Raw genomic sequence first — 15,829 nt, forward strand, 5'->3', positions numbered from 1 at the left:
TAATTATGGGCTGTTGAACACTTTGATCCTCCCCATGTCTTTTTATCTTTTTCTCCAAATTGTTTCCCCTTAACGGTTTTCAAACATGACCATATATGGGAGATTCCAGAGATGCCGTCTGTATTGCTGGGTTGCAGGTTCTAGAATATGATGATGTCACCGGACCCAGCGGGGGGCAGGAGCCAGTTTTTCCTATTAACAGCATTACACTTTCTCAAGTCGTAGCTAAAAAGACAATGTATGGATTAGAAAAATGATCATTAATATCAGTCACTGGGTCCATGATCTCTCTGTACAAGCCAAAAATGTCCTCAAAGACAAAATAATGTTTCCTCTATATAATAGTATAGGCCTTTAGAATGCTGTGATGTCACCTGCAACCCAGCAATAGGGTAGAATTCTAAAATTCCTTTAATTGCATTAGTGGGTATAGATCTATTCTCCTCTCTATGAAGAAGAGGAAGATCTTTTTTTATATAGCGCCTTTCACAGACATGGTCACAAAGCGCTTTACATGAGACAATTGTACATTCCCTCCACACTCGGTGGTGGTAAACTACGTTTGTAGCTTCAGTTTCCCCTGGGGGAGACTGACAGAAGCGCTTCCGCGACTGCACACGTCTGCGCCAACAGACCCTCTGACACCACCATACATTCACTCAAACACATCATTCACCCTGGCCTATTGGGCATGTTTTTAGTGATAGGGGAAACTGGAGGAAACCTACGCAGACACGGGGAGAACATGCAAACTCCACACAGAAAGGCCCCGTCCAGGTGGGAATCGAACCCGGACCTTCTAGCTGTGAAGCGAGAGCACTAACCGCTGCGCTACCGTGCCGCGATGAAGAAGAAGAATAAACTTGAAAGACAAAGCACATTTTTAAAACTGTAATCGATATTCAAAGGCAATATCCTAATCTCAGAGGAAGAGTGTTGTGCTTTCTGTGGGATCATTGGAATCATCCAGAACTGTGGAAATGTCCTCCCTGTTGCATCAGCTCATTTTGTTAAACTCCTCCTTCAGCGTTTCAGGACATTAGCCAGGTTGCGCCCGCAGCCAAAATTATGAAGAAATCCGAGCGTCCTGAGACATTAGCATCAGTTTTTTTGTTTGTTCCGTGCTAATCCTCGACTCGAATCCTTTGTCTCTCAGTGGAAATGATAGCTCTATTTCGACCCAAAGGCATGCTAACAAATGGATGGTTTGACTTCACGAATGTCAAACCAGGGGAAACTAGGTACAATTCTTCGCTAAATTAAACCTAAACGAATGCACTAACTGCCTTTGATCCTGTATGTAATTTGTTTCTATCCGGGCCTATGCAGACTTTCCCGAGCGCTTTGGGGATTAGGGAAAGCTATAGCTCCATTAGCCTATCACCGGCCCGAACTCCATATTGCTTCTGCAGCCGACTGGAACCGCTCTGAGCCGTAGGAAGTCTGTCCCGAAGCGAGGAGTGGACTGTCTCACTTTCTTCGCAAACAGCAAAGCCTTTCTCTCGCAGAACTGCCCAAGATTACTGCCACTATATTCAAACATTTTCACATATAGAGGTCTGTTACGCCGCATTAAGTGAATACTGTTCCGGGATCAATTGTTCTGAGGGTTTCTGGTAGGTCTTCACTGCTGATTCAATCGTCTCCATGGTTACGCAAACATCCCATCCATTTACACAGTTTACTAACCATTGTTAACGTTAATAAGTATCTAAACTAGACAGTATAGCGGCAATGTGCACCATCTGAGAGTCTGGTTAAGGTCAGGGACAGGTTAAGGAAATCGGTTGGAAGCTTCTATAAAAGACTTGACTGAACAAAGGTAATCACTATTTAGCTGCTCATAAACGAGTGTAAATGTTTTAGAAACTATAAAATAATTAATGCTTTAATAGTGCATCATTCAATTATTGCGAACTGCTAATGAGGATGAGTGAAGGAAGTCGTGTTATAGACTTTAGTCAAACATGTACTTGATGAAATTGCCCCACGTTAGAACAATAAACAATCTACCAAAAAGTTGGTTTTATGTGGACCGCGCCCTCTTCTGGACTAGTTTCCCTCAGATTCAGAGTAGCACTGGGGGACAGCCACATGACTGGCATAAGTCTAGGATGGAATCACAGAGCATCTATCGAAACACTTTAGAATTTGCTTTAGGGAAACTCAGACCTTTATCTCTAAGAAAACCTCAGTGACTACGATGCAGGGGCCGCCATTAGCCGCCATTGGTGCTGTACCTCCATTTAGTGGCAGCACAACAAGCTAGTTTCGCATTAGAAATCATTGCTCTTTGCACACGTTTAAACAACTGTAAATTATGTTAAATCCTCCGCAGCTAGATATTCCTCCTGTGATAACACTGGGTTGAAACCAGGCGGGTTTTCGTAAGGTACATTTTGGAAATCTCGTATATTAATGAGGGCTGGACTGTGATTGACAGGCCATTAGCATTAGAGCTAGCGGCGCGGTTACGAGCAAACTACAGGGCCAAGTCTTAAGGGAAGATCCCGCCCTTATGCCCTTTTAAGGAACATGCTTGATCGGAGCAGGGTAGGAGGAGTCTATAAATTATAAATTCAACATGGATTCCCTGTTGAACGCGGTCATTAACGTAAACAGCGAGGAGAGAGGAGACACTGTCTATTTTTTTTTTAGAGCCTCCACTCTTGAGGTTAGGTTATTGCAGGAGTCAAAACCTCGGTTGCGATTCGAGAGCATTTTTACACAAAGAAGTGCACATTGGATTCCATTTTGAACTACATAATGCAGCTCTACAGTGTCATTTGTTAGTTGTCGTCATGGAGACATTTGTTGCAATAAGCACAAAACAAATGAGGAATGATCAATAAACAGCCTCGTCTTTGGTCTTTACTTAATCCTGACCATCTTATACATGATCAGAAGAGTTGAACCACTTTCCACCAACTTTTGTCGTCACGTCAGGAGGTTAAGCCTGATTTGGACTGATGTGATGGTGTTACTGGAGCAAAGGATTGGCCCCAATTTCCCAGGGTTACATCTCTGAGAAGTGAGTAAACTTTGAGGCTGTTGACGGCGCAAACATCCTCGCTGTAACCTTCTATATCGGCAGGTTCTGGTGGCAAAGCAAGTTGCAGTAATAGTATTTTTCCGAGTCAACAGTCCACGGCGCGGTAGTTAAACATTTTATAGCGTGGGAAGTACATAATGTTCCATGCAAACAATGCCACAAGAGCACGGAGTTCATAAAAACGGAATGGGCTGGTGAGTTATTGCGGAGCTTAGCCGCGAAACAGCAATCGGGAATGACATTTTGGAGATGGCAAAACGCTCCTCGTCGGAATATGACTCGCTCGTGTGGCTGTTCATTCATTCATGATGGAGTTACACTTTCTGTTGACTTGTTCAGATCATTTCAAGGTCATAATTGCCCTCTATACAACGTGATGCTCCGATTCGGCTGATGATTTGAGCTTTACTTTGATTCAATTGTAAAGAAATGGACTGCTATTAGACTGAACTAGCCTTGTAAATAACAGACAACAAAGGCATTTTCATCTCACTGATCTTTGCACATAAACTCCCCAGATGTGAAATGTAATTCCATTTCGCCCCCGGCCCAATAAATGTCTGTGAAAAGCAGGAAACAAATAAATCCCCCTCCCTTCAGCGTGTCCGCGGCATGTTTTGACCCGACATGGCGTTCCCCCTCCCATCTCCGTCCTGTCACTGCAAGTCATTTGTGGCCCATTGTTGCTGCGCTCGGTGGCAGCGGGCCGGAGCGATACCCCGGGCGTCTGCAGGTGTGCGTGTGAGGTTTGTAAATACGCCGGGCCGCTCGGCGCCACGTCGCTGCCCCGGCTCGGCCTCAGCCTGTCAGCCCCAATGAGAAAGTGTTGTTAGTCAAAGTGGCAGGTCCGGACAGTGGCAGCATGGAGGCATAGACTCTCCAATTCCAGTCTATTAGAAGGACTATACTATGAAGGTATGGAATAGGAAAGATCAGGATTTAAATGTGGTAAGTAATGGACTCACTTAAAAGAAATTTTATATCAAAACTATATAAAATTCAATGTTCTACACCAGCCATTCCCAAAGTCCAGGACATTGTGGCCCCTTAATGATCCAAAAATCTCTTGTGGCCCCCCAACAATAATATATCTACTCTAATGTTCGATTATTTTACAGGTTAAAGTAACATAAAAAGCAAGGTTAGGTTAAATACTGGTTTAATGTAAATAAATGTACATTTTAATGTGCAATTATGATTATTTCAATGAACTAGCTTTGTTGACAAGCCCCCCTGTAAGTGCCTCTGAGGACCCCGCCAAAAAACTGTATTTATGTTTGTAATGCTATCTTAGTGAGGACACTCATAGACGTCATGTATTACCCAGACCCTAACCCTGAACCCTAAGCCCTTAACCCTAATCTTAACCCAATTCTAACCCTAAAAACACATCATGACCTTCAAAGAAGTGAGGACCACCCAAAATGTCCTCACTTTCCAAAAATGTCCTCACTCTGTTGGTTAAAAACTCAAACTGGTCCTCACAATGACGTAATTACAAGAACACACACACACACACACACACGCACACACACACACACACACACACACCCAACCCATTAAAAAAAAACTGCTGACTGTAAACATATTTTAAATTGTAAATAAATACGATTTTTAAGCATCCAAATATAAAAAAATAAAAAATAAAGATGAAAATATTAATCAATTTTTTGCCCAGCCTTACCCCAGGGGCCACTTTGGGGACCACCTCTACACTTAAAAAATATCATCTTCAAATCTCTCTCTCTCACAACCAAAACTCAGTGTGGAGTCCCAACCCCACTTTTGGAACCCATGTACTACTATATCATTACTTCTAATGTGACCAAATACTACTACTGCATAGAGAGCAATTTCTACTAAAGCCACTGTGTCAAGGCTCTTCTTAAAAAGCCCAATGCTGCTTCAACAGCTGTAACTATAAGTCACTACTTTTTATGAGGCAAGTTTATTTGTAGAGGTCAGTTATGGAATAAAAGTAAAGGAAGGCAGATAAGACATTGTCAGAGCACTTTTTAAAAAAGAGCCTCACTGCTACGACATCCATCTACTTGCAGAAACATTCCTTTACAGTACAACGTCTGCGGTCGTAACAGATGCCCGTCCGTCCCTCCCCCCTGAAACCACCGGTGTCTGACACTCGCCATCAGGCCACTTACTGCCCTGACCTTCCGCGCCGCGTGCCCTTTCCCGCAGTATAAACACAGATAATGCGTGTTATAGCCTGGCGCTCCCCGGGCAAAACAAATAATACACGCCGCATGCTATTCCTCGCGAGGCGCACGCGTCCCGCCGATCCATCCGAGGAGAGGAGCGGGGCGGAGCGGGCGGGGGGGGGTGAGGGAGAGGAGAGGGGACAGCTGTGCAGAGCAGAAGGAGCCAGCACGCTTCAGAGATGACACTTTATTTATTTATTTATACATTTAGAGAGGGGTAATTTGATCGAGGGACGCAGGAATCAAAACAGAACAGCCGAGAGGTGCGTGATATTAGCGATATTAGCAATACTGCAGCATAGTAGTAGTAGTAGTAGCAGTAGTAGTAGTAGTTGTAGTAGTGGTGGTGGCGGCAGCAGCAATATTGTTGTATGAGGTTGAGACAATAACATTTTTATGGGTCAGTATAAATGGACCATACAAACCGACAGCATAGCGGCTTCCTTGTGCAGAGGTGACCTTTCCAAACAAACTACGCTGCACTCTTGGGTGTCACTCAGACTTATCGATGAACAAAGCTTAAACAATATTTGCAAAATCGACTTTTTCAGCTTTTAACCATGTAGTTCCCTTGAGTCATGTTGTTCACTTTGGTTGTTTGTTCTTCAGAGGCGCTCGGATCTGAGAGAACACGAAACTGTCCTGACCTGGACCATTTTAAAGCCCATACTGTGCGATTCATCACAGCACTGCAAAACTACTTCTTTATAATGTCACTCGCATTACTGCCGGTAGAGCACATGTGTCAAACACAAGGGGCCAGATCTTGTGACTGGCGCAGTCCGTGCGCAACTCTAAACGCAACGTGGTACACGCGCGATTTTGCATGTGGTGCAGGTTTTGCGCTAAAGGCTGCGCCACTAGAGAGGGCGGTATTTAAGAAAAAGAGGCCGACTGAGGCGTGGTTCATTACACATTATGTTCCTCTTTACATCGCACTGCCTTGTCTTCTTCAGTAGAATCGACGTCAAATTGAAAACAAAAGCGAAATTGCCTTGAAAAGTCTGTTTGAGCGTAGGTTACGCACGGGTTTACTTTGATACAGTAGATCAACGCACACACCCCCAACACCAAAACAACAACAGTTTTCCATAAATAAACCACACATGCCTTCAAGTGCTACAACACCAGGTCTAATCTGCCTTTAAAGCTGACATTTCCATCGCGTGTCAGTGTTTACCTCCTGATGATGCTCCTTGTGTAGCCACAGCTCTGTCCAAAAGAAAGAAGTGCATTTTACAGGGCGCATAGCAACTTTTTTTTTTTTCTCCAATTCAGCCGCTCCTGCTGCTGTAGCGCAAATGTTCCAATAAGCTACAGTTTTCTTGCAACTACTGCATGACTCTTTCCCCGCCCGCTCATCTTGGATCTGCAGCGAGTGGCTGCAGCAGCGGAGGGACAGTTTTATTTCTTTAATCTTTATTAAACATTGCCCGCTGCATCGTGCATGTTACGCGTTTACAGGAGATCATGATATAGGTCTACAGGATAATATAGCCACGTGGTAAAAGGTAAGTTTGCCTTACACTTTGAGAAACTTCTGACACAGGCTTGTAAAGTGCAATGCAAGTGTAATCCATTATTATATTTATTAGGCTATAGTCCTGTCGGGCTTTGGACCAAATCAGGACTCTTCTAAAATCGCCCCTGCTGTTCAAACCCTGACCAGCCCAGTCTCTAACTCCATGTTGTCTGTCCTTTACACAGACATTATTTCAAAGTTAAGCTAAGTCTACCCAAAATGCCAATTATTTATCCACTTTAACAAATCCGATCACATGAATACGCTGTTTGCCAAAGAAGGAAGCTCTTTTGTTTTCATCAGCACAAGGTAAAGCTAAGGTAAGCTAACTACACTGAACTATTGCCACAGACACGGGAAAAAGCTTGTTTTTCCCAAAGTTATAGTGGATGAGAGAAGCGTGATAGTTTGCGACAGGAGCACACTATCAATCTCTCTTCACGAAGGAGAGTTTATGGGATTGGTGAGAAAAGGCCTTTAGTCTACATAAGTCCAAATCATAGATATATTTTGTTGTCCGACTCCACAAAAGGAGCGGACGTACTTTTTTAAATCTCTCGCGGTCAGTATCTTGCCTGCCCTCAAATGGTATCTCTCTTTCCCTTTGTCCTGGGGCGCGGGCGCACATGCTCCACTTTCAAAAGAAAGGGTGTTCAAGAATTTATCAGAGGAGCCGGCCTTTGTTGTAGTTTGGATAAAAGAGGATAAAAGGGCAACAGTGTGGAGCATCCTGGACGGACAAGAAGGGATCTCAGCCTCGGTGAACTGCGAGGAAAAGGTCATCGGTACAAAAGGAAGATGAAACGGCCGGGATGGACACAGACTTTTAAAGAGGCTGTTGCCCAAACACCTTCATTGGGTCCCTGAGTAAAAGGCTTAACGCGGGAGTTCCTCAAGGACTGGACGGAATGTTCTGCGCTGAGATTGAAAAAACTGACAAGAGAAGCTACAAAAATCAAACGTCCATTCATAATCTGTCCACTCTTTTGCTTCATTTCAACATATTTCCAAAATCCTCCCTCCTCCGATAAACGTCGCACAGAGATTTCCATTTTGCCGGTACCAAAGTTTAAGAGAAAGAAGTGCGCCTAACGCCAGCAGAAGGCGTATGTATAAGCACTGCTTGCTTATACAAATGCGTGACTACATTTGTATAAGCAAGCAGCAACCCCCTTTTCTCTTGGTACAGTGGCGGTTTTTTCCTTTTCGTTCAGTGGAGTTTTTACTGCAGAGAGTCCGTACGCGCCATGAACATACCAGCGTTTTAAAAAAAGTAAACAAACAGCTAGCTTATGGGCTAAAGACATTTGAGACCTGCAAATTTCTCTTTCTGAAACACTAAAGGGGCATCAGGAGCCCCCCACACCTGCAGCACAGTGAAGGCGTCACAAGAGGCGCAACAGGAAACAAAAGAGGGACAAAAAAGGAGGTATCCAGGCAAGCGAAACCACACATGTCCTTACTCATGTTCTGGCTAATGTTAATTCGCTGGAAAATAAGACGTATTATGTTCATCTGCTCTGCTCTTCCCAGACGATGGTGAAAGACTGTTTGGGAGTGGAGGGAGCTGCGCAGGAGGAAGCTAAGATAAGCTAAGCTAAGATAAGCCTTTATTGATCTCACAATGGGGAAATTCACTTGTTACATTCAGCCCTCAAGAAAAACACTCAGGGTGTCCTAAATAGACAGGAAATGTGCAAACAATTAAATAGTAAATAGAGGTATCTTATATACAATACAATGAATACCAAAACTTTAGAAGGCAAGAAGTATACACAATAAGAGGGAGGAGGTGGACGAGCTGACCAGTGCAAGACACCACGCTCTGAAGCAGGGACAAACTCAGGAAGTGGTGCAATATAAAGCACTTACTTCCTTACTTAAAGTGCATATGACAGGTTTTAATGCTTAAAATATGATGTATTTACATGAATTAGATAATTAGAAATGTTGGGCAGAAAAGTTTAAGCTACTGACAGGAAGTGACATAGATAGAGGTTAAGTTCGCACTCATTTCCCATTGACATAACATGGTTGGCACGGCAACAGTTTAAAATAGTTTTCCTCACCGATGTCACTTCCTGTCTATGTCCAGTAAGGAAGTGAAACTATAAACGTCACAAAAATGGCCAAACTAAAGAAAACGGGGGAACATTTGTAGCAAAATCTAAAATATAATTGTGTCTAATGTGTCATATGTACTTTAAAGGGGCTGGAAGCAAATTCGCCATTTAATACTCACTACTGCCACCTCAGGCCATATGTGTAACTGCACCTTCTATATTAAGCTCGTGCATGACGGCAATTCGGGCCGAAGTGACACATTTTTGAGTGACCGTACAGGATTTTAGAGGCAGTTGTGGTGAACAGGTCTGAGCTCATTCTACACATTAGGACATGGCTGGAACATGTAGGGGGAGGAAAATACTTAGTTTTAACATTTTTAAACTCCTTATAGTCCCTTTAAGTAGATCAAAATGCAGTAGTTGTAGAATCTCTTTGGGCACACACTGCTGTATAGAAACATAGGGGTGGTATAGTTTGAAATCCCTGCCACTGCACACTTTCCATCCCTCTTCAAAACTGCCCCGTTTCCGACTCCACGCTGACGATCTGCTGACGCCTGCTCGTCTTATCCACATTGGAATCCTGCGGCTCGTGGATTTGCGATTCCTCCCGAGACTACAAACACGTGTTAATTTTTTTTTTTTCATCTCCATAAAAGAAGAGGCGCGTGTGGGCGGGAGGTGCACTGCTGCAGCACGGCCCCATCTTGATACGATTGTGGAGGAAAAACGCTGCACCTGTCCTTCTCCTCGCACAAAACAATCCAGCACCACGTCCTGTACACAGCAGGAACAAACCTGTCCGACCTTTGGGGAGCTTTTAATGATATTATTCCCTCACTGCAAACATGATTAAGACACTTTTACTTTTAAATCATTTCAAATTACAATGGGACTTACATGTTCGCTTTGTACCACAACAAGGGGCTGTTAAAACATAGTTCACACGATTAACCATATTTGTGATGTTTATAGTTTCACTTCCTTATTTTACACTGACAGGAAGTGACATAGAAGAAGGTAAACGATTTCAAACTATTGCCGTGCCAACCATGTAGAGTCAATAGATACAGATGGCATTGCGTCGTAGAAGGGGGCGTGGCCTCGCCGAAGGGAAAACAGAATCTTTCACTCTTTCTAGCCATTTTCTGGGGGAATATGGACTTATTTATTACATACAAATAAAGTCAAGTCTAAATCAGGTCCATATGGATGTTTATTCACAGCAGATTGTTCAGTAGAAGCGAAAAAACGGCAGTCATAGCTAGCGCTACCTAGCGTTAGCATTAGCACAAGGCTCTCTGCTATTTATGTATTTATGGGCTGTTGAACCACTTTGCTCCTCTCCATGTCTTTGTATCTTAATTGGGTAGAAAACTATATTGAAAACGAAGATGAAAATGCAACAAAATGTGACAAAAAAAGCGTCAGAAGAGTGATGAAAAAGCAATAAAAACTATGACAAAAATGTGATGAAAAACTGGCGTAAACATGACAAAAATGGTCAAAAAAGCAACAAAAGAAAAGATGAAACAGCAACAAAAACCCCAAAAACCTACGAAAACATGATAAAAAAAAGAGACAAAAAAGCTTCAAATGTGATACAAAACAAAAAAGACACAACAATGCAGCAAAAGAGTTTTGATCAGTTTTGTAGGTCTTACTGTAGCTTTCAAACTCTCAGAGCTTTCAGATTTGGGTAAAATTGGTTAAGATGGAGGCTTGTGTCGCCTGCCCCATTGTTAGGCTGATTCTTGTGTTCGCTTGCTGGAGTTTTGGGTAAAATTGATGAGAAAAAAGTTTCGGCTCTTTCGACAACTAAGCTCTGGCTCAAACCGTTCACCTTAAAGAGCCGTTCAAAAGAGCCGTACAGTCATGAACGTCACTAGATGCTGTTGCTGCCAAAGAAATGGCTGTACACCTGTCGAATATTGAGATTATTGAGATTATTGATCCTATGCTGAAGCAGTACAATTTGTATTTCCTGGATTGTGTCATCGGTGGAGCTCAAAACTCTCTGTTAAGCCCATAATGCATCAGCAAACCTGTCCTGAGCAGTTCTGTGGTGCCATTGATTTGCTAGGATGCCATTTTTCTGAAAGAGAAAGCTCGATTTCCCTGTTTTATAAGCTGTCGACTGCCTTTTCTTCACATAGACATTATCTGTGTAACTGGAATACTAATAAGAATGTGATTTCTCCCAGCCCTGCCCCCCCCCCACCTGAAACACAGCAGCAGCAGCAGCAGCGGTGTCTCTCGTTTTGGCCCTATCCCGCTGCTGTCACCGCACTGTCCTGAATGCGCAGTGCCCTGGGGGGGAGCTCCTATCCCCCTCCAGCTCTGTCCTGTCACCCGAGCTCATAATTGGCCCCCCCGGTGTCCCGCGGCGGCCTGGGACGAGCGCAGCGCCGGGTGTCAAGCGCTCAAGTCGTCTCCGAGTGCTCGCGCGCCGGAGTGCGAGGAAGACATCCCGTCAGCTCAAAAATAGTGGAAATAGTGCTGAGACGGTTCAATCCAGCAGCTCTAATGTTAAAGTTTTTTCTTTGTCTCCGCGGAAGAGAGGAGGACTTGGCACATTTGATGGTTTGGAGAAAGAAAGTGAGAAAAGCATTGTCTGTTAGGAGCCTGTACTGCAGGGGATGAAGTCAGACTTTGTGAGAAGATCTGTTTTCAGGTTTTTAACACAGGTTCTAATGAGATCGTCCCAAACAAATCTACCAGGGAAGTGAACGCACCATGATTGCTGGGGCTTAAAAGCGGGACCGAGGGCGATGATTGGCTGGTACGGAGGTGCGGCTCTTACAATGATGGCTGAGGTGGAGGTGTGGCCCTCTTGGAAGGTGATGCTGAAATTAGTCTAGGTTGAAAAACGCAGAGGCTTCATAACAACACGAGATAACAGTCAAAGAGTTTTTTTCGCCGCCGTTGGAGCCACAAAGGAGGAAGGCCTGGGTGAAACTGAAGCTGCAAAATACACAAACGATGAGCCCAAATGTCCGTCAGCGCTGGTGTGAGGAGCCTCAACAAATCTATAAATGTGGCTATGTATTCCACCTGTTGCTGCTGTTAGCATTTGTCATCTGATTTGGAGTTGTTTGGAGTTTTTGAGTTATTTTATGTGCTTAAAAAGAACTAATGAGTCATGTCTTCAATGTAAGTGTAATATTTATTATGTTGGAATCACACAAACAGTAAAACATTGGTTGTGTATAAACAAGTTTGCCTCTTTTGGAAAAATAACTTAAAGTGATAGTCTGTAAATTTGCAAAGTGAGGAGAGATGGAGTCAAATTTGAAAGGAAACAATCAAATTCCTCCCCTCTTTCACCAAAAAGCCTCATTGGTCAATGTGGGAGGATACTAGACTATGATTAATGCTGAGATCCGGGAATGAGGGACTTTACAATGCAAACATAACAAACTTTACTTTTGTTGCCTTGCTCTCACTATGCTCATCGGTCTACTCTCTAAACATAGAAACTGAACATAACCTTTTAACATGTACATGACCTACAAAACCGTATGTTTTTCCAGCCGTTAAACTGACACCAGTATCTACTTGAGATACAGAAGCAAACACAGCGATCGCTCGTATAGAGAGGATCATTTGGCTTCGCAGTGAAATATAACGATTACAATCCACCAGTTCTTTGGCTCAAACAGCAGATGACCATTAGACAGTGACCAAAGGCTGAGCTAAACAAAGTGAACAGGAAAAAGGAAGATGTCACTGCAGTGGTGTCCGACATGATAAACACATTTCTCATTAGTGCATTCAAGTCCCTGCAAAAACGACATGCCACAAATTGGTTATTGCAGTGGTTTTGTTTTGAAGTTTTAAGGCTGGGATGATTGGAGACACAGCTCACATTTCCCTGAACACTGCTTTCCTTTTAACAACATCACAAAGCACAAAGTTAAATCCGTATTTTCACGTGAAGCTCATTTGTGCACAAGGTTTTTACGAGAGAGTCCCAACTATTTTTCCTCCTCTTCTAGGTACTACTATTGCTGTAGAAGTACTGCGACTGTATTAAAGTATAAAGCACACAATGTCCCGAGTATCTGTAGCTCATCTGTCTCCGTGCACCGCTGCCTCTGTTACTATCTGCGCTGACTGACAGCCCATTAAAGATCATGTAAATCACTGCTTTTAACCCACTTTAGATAATTAGAAGATTCACCGTTTCTCCATAAAACACACTTTTTACTTTCTGAGCAGCTCCAATCTGATAAATGAAAGTGGAGCGTCAGAAAAGGGATTTTTGGCTCTCGGGATGAAAGCTGTGGTGGTGCAGGCAGGGGCGTGGCCGCACGGTTTGCGTTGGGGAGGCCCAGGGGTGGCGCTTGTTCCAGGAAGAGTCAAGCAGGAAATAATCTTCATTTTGGCTGGTGTGCCCTGCTATGGTTACTATGGCCTTACTTGATCATGGACGTGTTCTTGAAGAAGAATAAAAGTAATACAATATTTAATGTCAAACTGTGTTAAGATGCTGTTACTAAGGAGGTCATGCTAAATTCTTATTTGTTGTGGATGCAGCCCTCATATTGTATCACTGCGAAATGCAAATGTTCATTATGTCGGATGGGGTAGGTGCTCATAAACCTAATGTTTTTATGTAATTTTGTATATTAGAAAATGCCAACTGTAAACTATTAAACCAGGGGTGTCCAAACTTTTTTCACTGAGGGCCACATACAGAAAAATATATGAACAACTGGGCCGCACTCAGTAGAGGCCAGATATAACTTCACCTCTTTTGTATTAAAGTTAGCAAATTCAATAAAATGTTAACTATGCTTTATAATTGAATATGCCTAATAGATTTTCCTTTATTTTATATATATTCAATTAGGGCAAAAAAAAGAGAACAATTTTGAATTTGCAGCAGGCCAATTAAGAGTGGGCCATGGGTCGCAGTTGGCCCGCGGGCCGTAATTTGGACACCCCTGTATTAAATGTTAGTAAACTAAACTAAAAAAAAGGCCTAATGCTGTGTTCCAGGTAACTGGTAATGTGGATTTTTGGTAACGCTTTATATTAAGGTGTACTTGTTAAGTATTAATAGGGTATTAATAAGTATTAGTAACATGCTTGTGAAGTTTTAACACACTGCTTATTATACATTTTTCTGTTAACTATACTGATAGGCCATTAAAATACGCTTATTCATAGCCAACCCTTTCACCTAACCCTGACGCTAAAATGATTACTAATGCTTGTTCATGCTTAATGAGCACACCTTAATCTCAAGCCATACCGGATTTTTACTTGAAATTACGATTTACCACAGAGCGAACTAGATGACGTTACAAGAACGTTTCTTCACAACAGATATATTTAAAAACATGCTACATATCGTTATGTTGACGCCTGTGACCAAAAGTAAATGGTCTCAACTCACAGTATGTAACGATTTTCCACATGAGGCACTCAACGCGCTTTACAGCAAAGAACCGCTCACCCATTCACTCTCTCATTCGTACAACAATGGCCGCAGACACTGGAGGCAAGGTGAGGGAAGTGTCTTGCCCAAGAACAGAAAACCACAAAACCGAGGTCTAAATCCAGGACCAAACCAGCACCAAAACCAGGATCAAACCTTTCACGGCAGGTTTTGATCCGATCTTTGAGCATCACTAGCCAAAACTTCCCATAATTAAAAAAAAGGAAAAAAAAAACTCATAGGGGACATATAAAAACGAAGCATTTTTCACGTCTCACTCAAACTTGTGCACAGCATTTCTCCTCAAATAAGAGCTCTTCATTTATTAACTTTAGCGCGCGGAGTGATTCTAAGTGCCGGTTCTGGCTCCGGTAATGGCACTCGTGGGAAAGGGAGATTAGCCCGAGAACCTTTAAGTTGCCTCCCACTGGAACACACCTGCGGGCTATGGATATGTTCGCTGCAGATAAGAAGTCCAAATCGCTTCAAAAAACGGGCTTAAAAAGCTCTCCCCTCCCTCAGAAGTGCTACAGAGAGGATGGAGAGGGAAATAAGGCGAGCTCGTGCTGGCAACGCTCAAAATATCTTATTAATGGGGCTTCACTTTATTGTCTATTGGCCTGAAGTTTTTAAAAGCAGGATATGCAAGATTTTCAAAAACATGACCTTTCTGTGTCCTCCACTGATAACAAATGCTACTAGACTTACAGAAACTAACTTTTCCATCAGAATATGTCTCTCAACTAGCTCTGAGGGAAACTCAAACCAACTAACCCTGTATCCAGCGTGTTGTTTTCGCCACAAGGAGACTGCAAGGGCAAAAAGGGGAATCCAGGAAAGGATAAAAATCAACATTTAATCACGACTAGAAAAGGCGAGTGAGTCACAATGCTAAACTTTTACTGTTTCTCAATAGCGTTAGCGGTAAAACGCGGGACGCCATAATTTTAACTGTCAAGGGAGGGGTGAGTTTAGTGCGGCCCGGACAGATTTTCATTAAGAAGATCTCGTCACATGGTCGTGGAGAACAAGGCCAAGTCAACAGTCGAAAAAATATCAAAGGATCACTTGGATATGTTTGTATACAGTCGATTTCGTCATAGCATAATGTCAGGCATATGTTAGGGTATGCTTAACATATGCTTTCCAACTGACCTTTGGCAAAACCCCGCCCACTTTTTTCTTTGCTGCTAACCACCAAAGACCCTACCAGATGAAGAAGAAGCAAAATGGTGAAGCAACCTGTAAATCGGACAATAGGTACCACAAGAGTATGTCTGGGGGAGTCTAATTCTTTCCATTCCCAAAGCCGAAAACACAACTGGAGAACTGCCTACAGTGGATCAAACAATATGCACGTACAGCCCCACTCCAAGTAAATGTGTTCAAAAGTAAAAATAAACAAGCATACGTCTGCTCTAAGCTAGTCTCACTGACTGAGGCACATCTGGCTCTAAATTCTATGTTTTTTGGGCTTTAAAGGAACAGGACACCGTTCTTCCATACTGAGATATGTTATATATATGT

The 15,829-nt window shown here is 42.9% G+C and overlaps 1 protein-coding gene across 2 annotated transcripts in view; it reads right to left on the reverse strand.

The window, feature by feature from the left end:
* Nucleotides 1–15,829, reverse strand: part of LOC306982181 (interleukin-1 receptor accessory protein-like 1) — a 361,844-nt gene that overhangs the window by 247,706 nt on the left and 98,309 nt on the right. The window lies entirely within an intron of this gene.

Source organism: Gobius niger, assembly GCF_951799975.1.
Source record: "Gobius niger genome assembly, chromosome: 23".
Taxonomy (NCBI): Eukaryota; Metazoa; Chordata; class Actinopteri; order Gobiiformes; family Gobiidae; genus Gobius; species Gobius niger.